The sequence below is a fragment of the Aotus nancymaae genome, unplaced genomic scaffold, assembly GCF_030222135.1.
Source record: "Aotus nancymaae isolate 86718 unplaced genomic scaffold, 86718_ANA_hifiasm-v0.15.2.pri h1tg000028l, whole genome shotgun sequence".
NCBI lineage: Eukaryota > Metazoa > Chordata > Mammalia > Primates > Aotidae > Aotus > Aotus nancymaae.
The window spans coordinates 22,236,228-22,252,238 of NW_026988441.1; the positions used below are offsets into that span (position 1 = coordinate 22,236,228).

Consider the following 16,011-nt stretch of genomic DNA (forward strand, 5'->3'; position numbering starts at 1 on the left):
TTGAGGCTAGGAGTTTGAGAACAGCCTGGGCAACTTTGCAAGACCCTGTCTCAAAAAAGAGAAGGGAAGGGAAGGGGAGCAGAGGGGAGGGGAGGGGAGGGAAGGGAAGGGAAGAAAGTAAAAGAAAGGAAAGAAAGGAAAGGAAAGGAAAAAGAAAGAGAGAGAAGAAAGAAGAAAGAAAGAAAGAGAAAAAGAAAGAAAAAAGGAGAGAGAAAGGGGAGAGAGGGAGAGAAGAAAGGAAGGAAAGAAGGGAGGGAGGGAAGTAGGGAAGGAAGGAAAGAAAGAAAGAAGAAAAAGAGCTTTAAAAGGTGAACTAGCCGGGCGCGGTGGCTCACGCCTGTAATTCCAGCACTTTGGGAGGCCGAGGCAGATGGATCACGAGGTCAAGAGATTGAGACCATCCTTGCAAACATGGTGAAACCCCGTCTCTAGCAAAAATACAAAAATTAGCTGGGCGTGGTGGTGCACACCTGTAGTCCCAGCTACTCGGGAGGCTGAGGTAGGAGAATCACTTGAATCCAGGAGATGGAGGTTGCAGTGAGCCGAAATCACACCATTGCACTCCAGCCTGGGCTACAGAATGAGACTCCATCTAAAAAAAAAAAAAAAAAAAGAAAGAAAAAAAAAGCAAACCAAGAACTTTCAGATTGAGGAGGCCCTAGCCTGCTGCCTGGCACCAGATCTAAGCAGAAAGCCTAACCTCGCCAGAATCACACACCCTTAGCCTCCTTCCAGATGATTCCCAGTGTAGCCAAATCATTTATGGGGCAACTCCTCAGCACCGCGCGCGGTCAGGATTTAATGGGCCCCGGGGCCAAACATTGCAAGTGCACATCAGTTGTCCACTCGAGACATTTGTTTTTTGTTATTGACAGTGATTATTTCATTGATAATAATCATACCAAAACCGTTCGAAAATCTGACACAGAAGCATACCAACACTGAGCTGCTTTCTAGAGGAAGCAAAATTAACCTGATGAATTGCACTTCCTCGCACAGATCCATAAGTGGTGCCCTCATATTTTTCTAATTTGTCTTTCTCGTTCTTGTTTCTCTCTCCCCTCAACGATACAAGTGGCCATTCAGTACCTTGCTCATTATTTACATGCAAACCAGGACTCCAGGGCTACAGTCGTCTCGCTGGAGGAAATGAGGTCGATGTTCTCTTTTGCTGGCTGCATATATTATTGACCTGGTGGGCCTCCCCGCCCTAAGGGGCCCCCGGGTCTGCCCTCCCTGTAAATGCGCCCAGCCATTGTAGCAACACATGCCATATATCATCATCATGTAAAAACAAGCTCGGGGACTAAAGAATTACTTTCCCTGGCTTCCCTCTTGTCCCTTTGAACTGTGCTGGGCCTTTGCTGAGGGCCTGGAGCCAGGAGCAGCAGGCAAGCCGACCCTTGCCCTGCGCAGGAGTGGTGAGAGGCACCGGCAAGGCGGGAGGAAGCCCATTTACAGACTGCAAAACCATGCCACTGAAATGGGAATCACCCAAGAAGCGAAGGCCTGCCCCCTGAGCCATTTTAGCAACTGCATGTTTTTCTCATTTTATTTTTATTTTATTTTTATTTTTTTGAGATGGAGTCTCACTCTGTCGCCCAGGCTGGAGCGTAATGGCACAATCTCGGCTCACTACAAACTCCACCTTCTGAGTTCAAGCAATTCTCCTGCCTCAGCCTGCTGAGTAACTAGGTTACAGGTGCGCACCACCATGCCTGGCTAATATTTTGGTATTTTTTGTAAAGACTGGTTTTTGGCATGTCAGCCAGGCTGGTCTTGAACTCCTGACCTCAGGTGATCCACCTGCCTCAGCCTCCAAAAGTGCTAGGATTACAAGCATGAGCCACCACACCCAGCCTATTTTTCTCATTTTAAAAATTTATACTTGAGTTTAGGAGTTCAAGACCAGTCTGGGCAACATGGCAAAACCCCATCTCTACCAAAACTACAAAAAATTAGCTGGGTGTGGTGGCACACGTCTGTGGTCCCAGCTACTCAGAAGACTGATGTGGGAGGATTGCTTGAGCCCTGGAGTCACAGTTTGCAGTGAGCCAAGATCTCACTACTGTACTGCAGCTTAGATGACAGAGTGAGACAGTCTCAAGAAGAAAAAAAGGCCGGTAGTGGCGGCTCATGCCTATAATCCCAGCACTTTGGGAAGCCGAGGCGGGTGGATCATGAGGTCAGGAGTTCAAGACCAGCCTAGTTAACATGGTGAAACCCCGTCTCTACTAAAAATACAAAAATTGGCCGGACGTGGTGGCAGGCGCCTGTGATCCCAGATACTGGGGAGGCTGAGACAGAGAATTGCTTGAACCCAGGAGGTGGAGGTTGCAGTGAGCCGAGATCACGCCACTATACCCCAGCCTGGGCGACAAAGTGAGACTCTCTCAAAAAATAAGATAAAATAAAATTCACTAGTAGTATATGAGGCACACCTTGTGGTGCTCTTTCATTATGGTTCTTCTTTTTCCAAGTGAATATCTTTTTCCTTCTGTTCTTTAAATTATAATGTAATACATGATCACAAGAGACAAATCAGAAAATACAAGGAAGCAGAAATAAAGAAATCAACTTCATTTGCACTCAAGGAAAAGAAACTGTCATCTCTCAATGCAGGTCCTTCAGTATCCCTTTATTCTATTCATTCATTGATGTAAAAAGGATTTGTGAGTTACCGATGTGCCAGGTGCTATGCAGGTGTTACACATAAACTCATCAAAATACAGTTCCTTCCCTAAAACAGATCAACCAAGTGGAGGCAGAGAACTGAATAAACAATTATACCTAAAGTTTTCCTACATATACAGCTATCTATATATGTAGATACAGTCTTTGCAAAAATTAGAATATATCATGAATGCTATTAACCTAATTTTGGGCCTAATACATCAGAAAAAAATTTTCCTGTCAATAGATTCAATCCTTGCTCATAGCCATTACTGGAGGTAATAAAGAGAAAAAAAAAATAGATTCAATCCAGAACAACAAAACAAACTCTAGAGCTAAACCTAATAAGAATCGTAGTCGGGGGAGCAGTTGCAGCGAGGACCATGTTGCTTCCGGACATCCTGCTCACCGGTACACCAGGGGGTTGTAAAAACCACACTAGGCAAAGAACTTGCGTCAAAATCAGGACTGAAATACATTAATGTGGGTGATTTAGCTCGAGAAGTCTGATCATAGGATATCATGGAGTCTGGCAAGATGGCTTCTCCCAAGAGCATGCCGAAAGATGCACAGATGATGGCACAAATCCTGAAGGATATGGGGATTACAGAATATGAGCCAAGAGTTATAAATCAGATGTTGGAGTTTGCCTTCCGATATGTGACCACAATTCTAGATGATGCAAAAATTTATTCAAGCCATGCTAAGAAAGCTACCGTTGATGCAGATGATGTGCGATTGGCAATCCAGTGCCGCGCTGACCAGTCTTTTACCTCTCCTCCCCCAAAGAGATTTTTTATTAGATATCGCAAGGCAAAGAAATCAAACACCTTTGCCATTAATCAAGCCATATTCAGGTCCTAGGTTGCCACCTGATAGGTATTGCTTAACAGCTCCAAACTATAGGCTAAAATCTTTACAGAAAAAGGCATCAACTTCTGCAGGAAGAATAACAGTCCCGAGGTTAAGTGTTGGTTCAGTTACTAGCAGACCAAGTACTCCCTCACTAGGCTCACCAACCCCACAGACCATGTCTGTTTCAACTAAAGTGGGGACTCCCATGTCCCTCACGGGACAAAGGTTTACAGTACAGATGCCTACATCGCAGTCTCCAGCTGTAAAAGCTTCAATTCCTGCAACTTCAGCAGTTCAGAATGTTCTCATTAATCCATCATTAATCGGGTCCAAAAACATTCTTATTACCACTAATATGGTGTCATCGCAAAGTACTGCCAATGAATCATCAAATGCATTGAAAAGAAAACATGAAGAAGATGATGATGATGACGACGACGACGACTATGATAATTTGTAATCTAGCTTTGCTGCATGTAACGTGTACTTGATCTTGAATTTATTGTACTGATATTAAACATGCATGCTGGATGTTTTCAAGTTGTGTTTTAGAAAACTTTAATAATATTTAAGGAGTAAATACAATTACCATACTTTTCAATTTAAATGAAGGTTCAGCCTTAAAAGTGTAAGAAAAATAAAGTTGTCATTCATTAAAAAAAAAAAAAGAAAGAATCATAGTCGGGTATGGTGGTTCACGCCTGTAACCTCAGTACTTTGGGAAGCCAAGACAGGAGGATTGCTGGAGATCAGGAGTTCCAGACCAGCTGGGGCAACATAGCAAGAGATCTCATCTCTAAAATAATACAAATAAGCTGGGTGCAGTGGCTCATGCCTGTAATCCCAGCACTTTGGGAGGCTGAGGTGGGTGGATCATGAGGTTAAGAGATCGAGACCATCCTGGCCAACACAGTGAAACCGTCTCCACTAAAATACAAAAATTAGCCGGGCGTGGTGGCCTGCACCTGTAGTCCCAGCTACTCGGGAGGCTGAGGCAGGAGAATTGCTTGATCCCAGGAGGCAGAGGTTGCAGTGGGCCGAGATCGCGCCCGCCTCAGCCTCCCAAAGTACTGGGATTATAGGCATGAGCCACCGCGCACAACCCTTCTCAAAACTTTTTAATAAACTTTCACTCCTGCTCTAAAACTTGTCTGGGTCTCTCCTGCCTTATGCTCATCAGTCAAATTCTTTCTTCCGAGGAGTGAGGCAAGAAGCGTGGTTGCTGCGGACGGACACGTTTCGCCGTAAAGTATGTTAGCAGCGCGTGTGTCTCAGATACGTTCCCTAGTGACAAGAGTCCTCTACACCTCGCCTTCTTCATCTGGAAGTGTTCAACCCCTGGACACAGTTTTCTTTTCCCTTGAGCTCTCCTGCTTACCAACCAACCCCCAGAACAATTCCTCTCAGCCAGAAGTGGCTCTACTCCCCACGGCTGATCTCTCAGCTCAAGTGACAGGTGGCTCCAGGGACGGGAAGGACCTGGGGGTCCTCACCGAGTAGAACTGAGTCACTCATTGTCCTCCTGGACAGGAAGCTCACGATCGCGGTAGGGCTAAAGCCTAAAACCGTGCAATGTCTGAGGTTTCTTCTGCTTTGAACAAACAAACAAAAAATGTACGGCTGGGCGCGGTGGCTCACGCCTGTAATCCCAGCACTTTGGGAGGCCAAGGTGGGCTGATCACCTGAGGTCAGGGGTTTGAGACCAGCCTGGCCAACATGGCGAAACCCCATCTCCTCTAAAAACACAGAAAACAAGCCGGGCATGGTGGTGCATGCCTGTAATCCCAGCTACTCCGGCGGCTGAGGCAGGAGAATCGCTTGAACTAGAGAGGCGTAGGTTGCAGTGACTCGAGATTGTGCCACTGCATTCCAGCCTGTGGGAGAGAGTGAGACTCTTTCTTAAAAAAAAATTAAAAATAAAAATAAAAAATAAAGGTTTACTGTTTATTCACAAGAGCCAAAGAAAGACTGGAAACAACATACATGACAAAACAACAGGTGAATTGACAAACAAAATATGGTGTATCTGTGCAATGGGAAACGACTTGGTAATATACATGAATGGACCACATGGCTAAACACTAAGATAACCATGCAGAGTGAAAAATGCCAGATACAAAAAAAAAAAAAAAATGTGTACAGCATCATTCCACTTAAATAAAATCTAGAAAATGCAAACTGATCTCTAGTAACGGGAAGGAGGTCGGTGGTCCCTGTGGCCAGGGCTTGGGGAGGGGACTGAAGAGGGCATATGGAAACTTTTGGAAGTGTTGGAAATGTTCTGTGTCTCAGTCTTGGTGTTGCTTTCGGGGGTGCACACGTCTGCCAAACTCATCAAAGTGCACACTTCAAATGGATGCACTTTTTTTGTATGGAAATTATACCTCAATTAACTTGATTAAAAAAATAAAATTCAAAGGCATCGAGGGGTGCCTTTCAGAAGCTCTTAAAAGAAAGCCATAAAAATTTTGACAGAATGAGTTTCCCTTTGCTTTGATTGGAATTACACTAAATTTGTAGACTAATCCAAGGGGAATGCCTATAATTCCAACAGTAAGTCTTCATTTAGGGACATAGCAGGTCTTTTTCTATGCTCTGGGACAGTCAAAGCAGCACAATTATTTTCTTGTCCTTTAGGATTTGATAGATTTTATCAATTAAATAACCTGGGCTGGGTGCCAAAGGGCAAGGGGTGGATGGTGGCGAGGGGTGGGGGGGGCGTCGGTGGGCTTTCATTGTTAATAACAAGGATAGAGATTGGATTCAAATAGCAGTTACTCCCCATCACCAGTTCATTGCCACTTCCTAAAAATCTCAAGATGAGTAGTCTCCATTCAGTTTAGTTTTGTTTTAGAGATAAGGTTTCACTCTGTCACCCAGGCTGGAGTGCGGTAGCACAATCATAGCTCACTGCCGCCTGGAACTCCTGGGCTCAAGGGATCCTACTGCCTGAGCTTCCCAAATACCTGGGAATACATGTGTGCACCACCATGCCCTGCTAATTTTTATTTTATTAAAAAAAAACTTTTCGTAGAAAGAGTCTTGCTACATTGCCCAGGCTGATCTTGAACTCCTGTTCTAAAATGCTCTTCCCGCCTCAGCTTCCCAAAGTGCTGGGATTACAGGTGTGAGCCACTGTGCCAGCTTTACCCAGTTTTTGGTTATTTGCCCTTTTCAGCCAAATGTTTACAAGCACAGATATCTCTCTCTCTCTCTCTCTGTCTCTCTCTCTGTCTCTCTCTCTCTCTCTCTCTCTCTCTCTCTCTCTCTCTCTATATATATATATATATATATATATAATATCTTTTGGAGGGGGACAGAGTCTCACTCTGTCGCCCAGGCTGGAGTGAGTGCAATGGCAAAATCTCAGCTCACTGCAACATCCACCTCCTGGGTTAAAGTGATTCTCCCACCTTATCCTCCCGAGTAGCTGGGATTACAGGCATCCCCCATCATGCCCGACTAATTTTTGTAGCGACAAGGTTTCACCATATTGGCCAGACTGGTCTTGAACTCCTGACCTCAGGTGATTCTCCCGCCTCAGCCTCCCAAAGTGCTGGGATTACAGGCGTGAGCCACCGTGCCCGGCTCCTAAGGGCAACTCTTGACCAAAAAAGGACAGAAATGGGGGGAAAATATCCCAGCTTCCCCATTCCTCAGTGGAACAATTTGTATGCATTCTACCCTATATCTCAGAAGGCCCTGTGGAGGGAGGTGAGCCTGTCCTAAATGCACTCTCCCTGTCTCCTTTTTTTTTCTTTTTTTTCTTTTTTGAGACAGAGTCTCACTCTCTTGCCCAGGGGCTGGAGTGCAGTGGTGTGATCTTGGTTCACTACAACCTCTGCCTCCTGGGTTCCAGTGATTCTCCTGCCTCAGCCTCCAGTGTAGATGGGATTACAGGTGCTTGCCACCATGCCCAGCTAATTTTTGTATTTTTGGTAGAGATGGGGTTTTGCCATGTTGGCTAGGCTGGTCTTGAACTCCTGGCCTCAAGCAATCTGCCCCGTTGCATGACTGGTGGGAGGCATGGTGATTCTTCTGCTTCAGCCTCCAGAGTAGCTGGGATTACAGGTGCACACCACCACGCCCGGCTAATTTTTGTATTTTAGGTAGAGATGGGGTTTTGCTATGTTGGCTAGGCTGGTCTTGAACTCTTGGCCTCAAGTGATCTGCCCCCCTTGGCCTCCGGAAGTGCTGGGATTATAGGCATGAGACACCTGCCGGGCCCCTTGTCTCCTTTCCTGCTCTCTCCCTCATGCTTCCTGAAATCAACTCCCAAATAAACTACCTGCACCTCTTCTTTATCTCAGGTATGATTTCAGGGGATCCCAAATAAAGATGTGTCACCAATACACGTGTACTATGGGACTATTTCACTATGTTTATAATAAAACATACACAGACTAGATGTTTAAAGGATAAGCTAAAGATAAACAATATTTAAAATAACTTATTTATTAACAACACAATCTTTTAACTGTCACCCAAATATTAATTATGATACTCTTAGTGAATGGCAATGTGATTAAATGTGCTTCATTATTTTTGAAAATGTTGATGAACACTTTGTGATGCAGCAATTTGAAAGCCTGGTTCCGAGTTCATTTTATTTTGATACTTGGTTTAATGGCTTGGTAACTAAACAGGCACTTTGGGGAGACGTGTGACTCCCACGGAGCTGGGGCACCGCTCAGTCGTGGTACCACCCTCCCCAGTGACCACGCCTCCCACCAGCCATGCAACCGGGCCGAGAGTTATGTGACAATCAGGCCAGCGGATGCCAGTCTTCCCTGATGGCAGTCAGGGTTTGTGCTCATTGAATGAGAAGAGTTGCGGGCTGGGCACGGTGGCTCACGCCTGTAATCTCAGCACTTTGGGAGGCTGAGGCGGGCGGATCACCTGAGGTCAGCAGTTCAAGACCAGTCTGGCCAACATGGTGAAACTCTGTCTTAAAAAAAAAAAAAAAAAGAAGAGTTGCATTTTTATGTTTTCAATCAATAGAACCAAAATCCTCCAAAATTACGCAGTTCAGAAGGTTTAAAACCTAATTAGGGCCAGGTGTGGTGCTTTGCGCCTGCAATCCCACGACTTTGGGAGGCTGAGGCGGGTGGATCACTTGAGGTCGGGAGTTTGAGTCCGGCCTGGCCAGGATGGTGAAACTCCATCTCTACTAAAAATACGAAAATTAGCCAGGCGTGGTGGTGCACACCTGTAGTCCCAGCTACTCGAGAGGCTGAGGCATGAGGATGGCTTGAACCCAGGAGGTGGAGCTTGCAGTGAGCCAAGATCATGCCACTACACTTCAGCCTGGGTAACAGAGTGAGGCTGTCTCAAAAAAAAAAAAAAAAAAAAAAAAAAAAAGACAATTTAAAGCCTAATTAGCCTGGAGTACGTATTTGCCAAATCTCTCTAAGTTTATTTAAAATGGGTGCATCTCATTGTGATATGGGACTTGACGATGCTTCAACAGCTTACAAATCAGCTTCCAGATGTTTCCAGAAAGATCCATGGAGGCCCAAACTTCCAGTTTCGATCAGTCATCTAAGTGATTCTCTTCTTTCTAGAGTGAAGCAGAGTGGTTCAGCACGTGTGTGGGGTCGGGGGGAGCTTGCAAACCAGAGATAAGTCCAGACGACTGTGGGAGTCCAGAGCAGAAATAAGTCCTCCTCCCAGGTGTGTCTCTGATGACACAATGCTCTTTCCGAGGCATCAGCCTGCCTGGACCATGGGACCTGCCTCCCCTCTGTGGGTCTTTCCTGGCCTGGGGTGGGAGAGGAATGGAGGCCTGCCAGGTGGGTGGCAGGAGTAGCTATGAAGCCACCGGGGCTGCCCACAAATTCTGCAGCCCCACAGAATGGAGAGGTGAAGGAAGCACCTATGTGCCCACTGCCTCCTCAGCTTCCTGGCAGGGAAAAGTGGGCCTTCCTAGAGGTGCCCCAGCTCCCCCTGCAGCAAACCGTGGGAACATGGGATGCTACCCCAGCTTCCAGAGAAGTTCTGCTTGACTTGAAGTAGATTCTGGTTTCATCAGTATAGACTCTCTTCTTCTTGACAAAAACAAGAGCGCAAGTCCAGAGCTGATTGCTGCAAAGAGACAGACTATGGTTCACCCATCAGATGAACCCTGCAAGGCTGAAAAAGCTGGCTTGCATTGTGTAAACGCCATGGGTTAGCCATTACCATGTCCATTTCACAGATAAAGACGCTGAGGCTAAATTGCTTAGCTGAAACCCACAGCAGCCACACCTCCTACAGCAAACCCAGTCTTGGGAGGGAGGAAAATCGAATAATGTGATGATAGGATGGATTAAAAATGGCCTGAAGGCTGGGTGAGGTAGCTCATGCCTTTAATCCCAGCACTTTGGGAGGCTGAGGCTGGTGGATCACCTGAGGTCAGGAGTTTGAGACCAGTCTGGCCAACATGGAGAAACCCCGTCTCTACTGAAAATACAAAAATCGGCCAGTGTGGTGGTGGCACCTGTAACTCCAGGTACTTGGGAGACTGAGGCAGGAGAATCGCTTGAACCTGGGAAGTAGAGGCTACAATGAGCTGAGATCACGCCGCTGTACTCCTGTCTGGGCAACACAGCAAGACTCTGTCTTAAAACAAACAAACAAAAAATACATACGGCACTTTACCAAGGTCCAGCTTAGCCTGCTATGGAAATGCACCCAGGAACCTGGGCCACACATTGACCCGAGGCTACATCTCAAGTAGAGCCCTTGGAAACTCGAGGGTGGAGGCTTACAGAACCTGGGGACATTCTGCATTGAAGTTTGGAGCTGGCCTGCCAAGCAACCCTTCCCGATGGTGCCAGGAGGCTGGAAGGAACAGGTGGCTCCTGGGTAGGGAACCTGGGTCACAGACATCCGCCAAGGCCAAGGGCACTAGCCTCTCCCTGGAGCTTAGAAGTGGGTAATTTCAACACCACTCTCACGCCCAGTCCTCTGAGGCATCCACTGGCCTCGCTGCAGACTCCTCCCCCATTTATCTTGGGCTGAGGTTTTCATCTTCTGCTAAGATCTTGTGCTTAACTCTGTATCTTTCTTTCTGCTGCTGTGTCCCCACCCAAAGGCAGATACCGGCTTTGCACCCAGATTTCCCCTTTATACTCCGAGGTACAGAAAGCAAAGGTTATGGGGGATCTGTAAGAACAATCCCTCCTCCCCGACCAGGCTTCTGAGCAGGAAAATATCCAACGGAGCTGGCAAGAATCAAGGAAGACTTCATGGAAGAAGTGGCATTGGAGCTGGGCTGTACAAAATGAAATGACAGAGATGGAGAATTCCAGACAGCAGAGTGCGGGGTGCAGCTGGAGCAGTGCAGAGATAGGCTGGGACTAGCCCATGGGGAGCCTCGAATGCCAGGTAAGAAGGAAATTCTTGACAGAAGGACTCTCAGATCAATACTGTGTTTTCAGTACCGGTCTGGCATGCAAACTCGCTAGAATGTATCCACCCTGGCACATCTGTGACCACGTCCAGTCAGGTATGGGCCACGGGATCTCCTCACCTGTGAGGTGAACACAGTCGCTTCACTTGCCACGTGTCACTGATCACAAAGGGGTAAGACACAGCCCTGTTGGGCCTTCGAAAACAGTGAAGATTTCTCTCCAATCTCCTGTTTCCATAGTTCAAGCTGCAGAAGCCAAAGGCTGTGTCCTACCTTCAACACTTCACGCTGCCCTATCCTTGGATTGCTGCAGCTCTGAGGGTCTAGATAGTGTCTTCCCTGTTTCTCTTCTTTGTGAGCCAGGACTCCTTTGGTTGCAAGTGACAGAAAATGCAATTCAACCTGGCTAAAGGAAAAATAACTATCAGCTCAGGTTAAGTGGAAACTTCTGGGCACAGTGGGATCCAGGAGCTCCATCAATGCCGTAAGGACTTGGCCTCCTCGCCTTTGTTGGCTTCAGTCTCAGGCAGGCCATGTCCATCTTCCGGTGCCAACCTCTCCGTCAAGAGACCCCAAGCAGCAAAGGGCTTATCTCTTCTTTTAGTTCCAGCAAAACTCCCAGCATGACACCCTGGTCATCTGCCTGCCTGTGAGCCCATCTCAGGGACTAGGCCTGGATCACATGGCCACTGTGGACTGAGAGATGGAGCAGCCCTCTAGACCTCAGGGAATAAAAGTGTGGCAGAGGGGTCCTTCAAAGGACAATGTAAATGCTTTTATCTGAAGCAGGAGCATGCATGCTGTGCAAGAAAAAGCAACATGAAGTCTGCTTCTGTAATATGCTCCCTAAGCTTGGGGAGAGTCCAGCACTGGGCCCGGGACATATTTGTCCTTGGTAAATGTTTTTTTTTTTCTTTTTTTTGAGACGGAGTTTCGCTCTTGTTACCCAGGCTGGAGTGCAATGGCGCGATCTCGGCTCACCACAACCTCCGCCTCCTGGGTTCAAGCAATTCTCCTGCCTCAGCCTCCCGAGTAGCTGGGACTACAGGCGCGCACCACCATGCCCAGCTAATTTTTGTATTTTTAGTAGAGACGGGGTTTCACCTTGTTGACCAGGATGGTCTCGATCTCTTGACCTCATGATCCACCCACCTCGACCTCTCAAAGTGCTGGGATTATAGGCGTGAGCCACCGCGCCTGGCCTGTCCTTGGTAAATGTTTATGGAATGCATGGATGCATGGATGGATGGATGGATACATGTGTGGATAGATGGATTCATGGATTAGTGAGTGGATAGGATAGATGCATGGGTAGATGGATGGATAGATGGGTGATGAATGGATACATGGATGGATGGGTGGGTGGATGGGATAGATGCATGGGTAGACAGATGGGTGGCTGGATGGGCAGATGGATGTATGGGTGGGTGGATGGGATACATGCTTGAGTAGATGGATGGATAGATGAGTGGACGAATGGGTATATGAGTGAATGGATGGGTGAATGCATGCGTGGATGGGTGGGTGGATGGGATAGATGCATGATTAGATGGATGGATAGATGGGTGGATAGATAGGTAGATGCATGCATGGGTGGGTGGACGGGATAGATGCATGGAAAGATGGATAGATGGATGGATGAATGGATGGATGGATGGATGGATGGATGGATAGATGACTAGATGCATGGATGAGTGGGTGGATGGGATAGATGCATGGGTAGATGGATGGATACATGAGTGTATGGATAGGTAGATGGATGTGTGGGTGTGTGTATGGGATAGATGTATGGGTAGATGGATGGCTAGACGGGTGGATGGATGGGTAGATGGAAGTGTGGGTGTGTGGATGGGATAGACGCATGGGTAGATGGATGGATAGACAGGCGGATGGATGGGTAGATGGATGGCTAGATGGGTGGATGGATGGGTAGATGGATGTGTGGTTGGGTGGATGGGATAGATGCATGGGTAGATGGATCGATAGACGGGTGCATGAATGCGTACATGAATAGCTGGATGGGTGAATGGATGCATGGAGGGGTGGATGGGTGGGTGGGTAGGATAGGTGGATGGATGGAAGAATGAATGAACAATGTTTCCTATTTCCTCTGTTGCTCCACTTGGGACATTTGGCCAGAGCAGGGCCCAGTGCTGCCAGCCTGCTCTCTTGAGAAGCCGAAATTCCCAGCACATATGGTAGGATTGCAGCATCCTGGAAAGAAGTCTGGAGGGAGGAAATGGGGGATCAGGAGTGGACACTAGAACAGAGTAAGGGACAGAAAAGTAAATGGTGAGGCTTGACAACTCCCTGATTAAAAAGGCAGCTGTAGCTACCCCGTGATGAAACTGCTGGCTGTACACATGGGGATGCTGGGGTCTGGGCCCAGGTAGCCAAAGGGGACTGGCTTGAACTGAAGCAGAGGGAGGTCTCTGCCTGGGGAACCCCAGACCCAGTGCTGCCTGTCTGCTTTGGCTCAGCTCCCAGGCCTGGAATCTTCCACCAAGACTCCTCGCAGGCCAAGGCCAAGGTCTCCCTGGGCCCTTCAGTTTCCTCTGCAGCCTCAGGTGTGGGAGGAGGAGGAGGCCCCCAGACAGTGACTCCTCTCTTCTGTCCTCGCTGCTTTTGCCCCCAGAGCCAGTTCTGCACCTGGGGCTGGAGGCAGGGAAGGAGACAGTGGGGACGGCAAGTCCCCAGCCCCAGAAAACTTCATCCACCACTCCATCTGCTTTCCCAAGGCCTGGAGACCCCTTTCCAAAAGGCCTTGAAAAAGTCAGAAAACAAAAATCCAAAAAAAGTCTCTGGATGCAAGAATGAAATACCAGGTCATGAATATGGTAAGTCATCTTATTCAAATTTTGCTGATTGATTGATTATAGACTCGCTAATCTCCTGGATTTGAATGTACCCGAAGAAAATGTGAACTTGTGAATTTTGGTCAAACAGCGTAGGACACCGCCTAACTTATTTTCTTTATAGTGACTTTCCCCAATAATTTTGGCTTTAAATTCCACATGAATATTTCATAAATATTCCATACATTTCAGATTTTAACCATTTTTACATCGTATCTACAGTACTTTAGTACCTGACTTGTATATTTATGTGACTATTGTTAGAAGTGACTAATTGGGTTTGATTAGTTTCATCATTAATATTCTGTCCATAATTTAACATGCTTCAATAAAATACCCTAAAGCAGTGTAATGATTAGATTTCAGGAATATGTGTTTTGCAATTAAGTTCCTCTTGATTTTGATATGCAGATGAAGAAATGGTGGTCTCATTTAAAAAAAAAACTGCCCTTATTAACTCAGCAGTATACTCTGAAGATTAGGTAAGAAATCCAAGATTTTCTCTTTGTATATGCTAGTTAAAATGTATTTCAATCAAGCCTATGTGGGCAAATCAGATTTGATTAGTTTAAGTTCACAGTCATTCTATCTAAATGAATAATGTGTCACCTAACATTGCAAAAATTTGATTAATAGTTTATCAGTTAATTAAAAACGGGGTTTAATTTTTCTTTTTTAGGAAAATGCAAGGTAGATATTCCTTGTGTTCATCATAAATGCAAATTATTTCAGCTTGAATCTATTGTTCCTTTTTTGCTTCTTAGCCAACTGGCAAGAAAATAGAGGTCTTAGAAATATCTCTGGGAGGGAGGAGTGACAAAACTTTCTTTGCTTCCATCTGCGGTTATTGCTTGAGTCCTGCCTGCAGAGAGCTTGCTCTGGGTGGAGTTGGCTCCCTGGACCTCAGCTTCTCCAGGCATCTCACCTCCTTTCCCCACCCTTCTCTCTCCCACCACATTCCCCCTGCAGTCTTTAGCCAAAAGACTTTGACTTTTTTTTTTTATTTTTGAGACAGAGTTTTGCTCTTGTTGCCCAGGATGGAGTGCAATGGCATAATCTCAGCTCATTGCAACCTCTGCCTCCCAGGTTCAAGCGAGTCTCCTGCCTCAGCCTTCCAAATAGCCGGGGTTACAGGCACCCGCTACCACGCCCAGCTGATTTTTATATTTTTTAATAGAGATGGGGTTTTACCATATTGGCCAGACTGGTCTCGAACTCCTGATCTCAAGTGATCCACTTGCCTTGGCCTCCCAAAGTGCTGGGATTACAGGTGTGAGCCACCATGCCCAGCCTGACTTTTCCTTTCTTTTCTTTTTTTTTTTTTTGAGATGGAGTCTTGTTCTGTTGCCCAGGCTGAAGTGCAATGGCGCTATCTTGGCTCACTGCAACCTCCACCTCCTGGGTTCAAGCAATTCTCCTGCCTCAGCCTCTCAAGTAGCTGGGATTACAGGCACGTGCCACTATGACCAGCTAATTTTTGTATTTTTAGTAGAGACGGGGTTTCACCACGTTGGTCAGGCTGGTCTCAAACGCCTGACCTCGGGATCTGCCCTCCTCGGCCTCCCAAAGTGCTGGGATTACAGGCGTGAGCCACCACACCCAGCCACTTTTTCTTTTTTTTTAGAGACAGAGTCTTGCTCTGTTGCCCAGGCTGAAGTGCAGTGTGATCATAGCTTACTGCAGCCTTAAACTCCTGGGCTCAAGCTATCCTCCTGACTCAGCCTCTCAAGAAGCTGGGACTGCAGATACACGCCACCTCACTCTGCTAAGTTTTTAATATTTTTGTGGAGATAGAGTGTCACTATGTTGCCCAGGATGGTCTCAAACTCCTGACTTCAACTTCCCAAAGTGCTGGGATTACAGTCATGAGCCACCAAGCCCTGCCCTAAGGCTTTTCCAAATGACACCTTTTGTCACCTTTCCAGTTTAATTTGTCTATGGGGCAGGAGCCAGGGAACCAAAGGAGTCCCTTTTTCCAGGAACCTGAGACTCAATATCAGAGCTGAAGGAGACCACCAGCGAACTCTCATCCTCCTCCTCGGGGCAGATTGTCCCTGCCCAGGACTTAGAACACCAGGGCGCCTTCTCGGCAGAGGTTGGATTCATCACTGTGAGGCCGCTGAGCCAAGGGATGGCTTGCAGGTCCGTTCCGGGGAGTGTTGTGTGCGTCAGGTGCGTCAGGGAAGGGAAGGGAAGGAAGCCAGCACTGTGCAGTGTTTGACTGGGCAGGTACCA

At 46.9% G+C, this 16,011-nt stretch overlaps 1 pseudogene; it reads left to right on the forward strand.

Annotated features, from left to right (window-relative positions):
- The first annotated feature begins 2,401 nt into the window (after positions 1-2,401).
- Positions 2,402-4,430, forward strand: LOC110567331 (transcription initiation factor TFIID subunit 9-like; annotated as a pseudogene).
- The last annotated feature ends 11,581 nt before the right edge of the window (positions 4,431-16,011 follow it).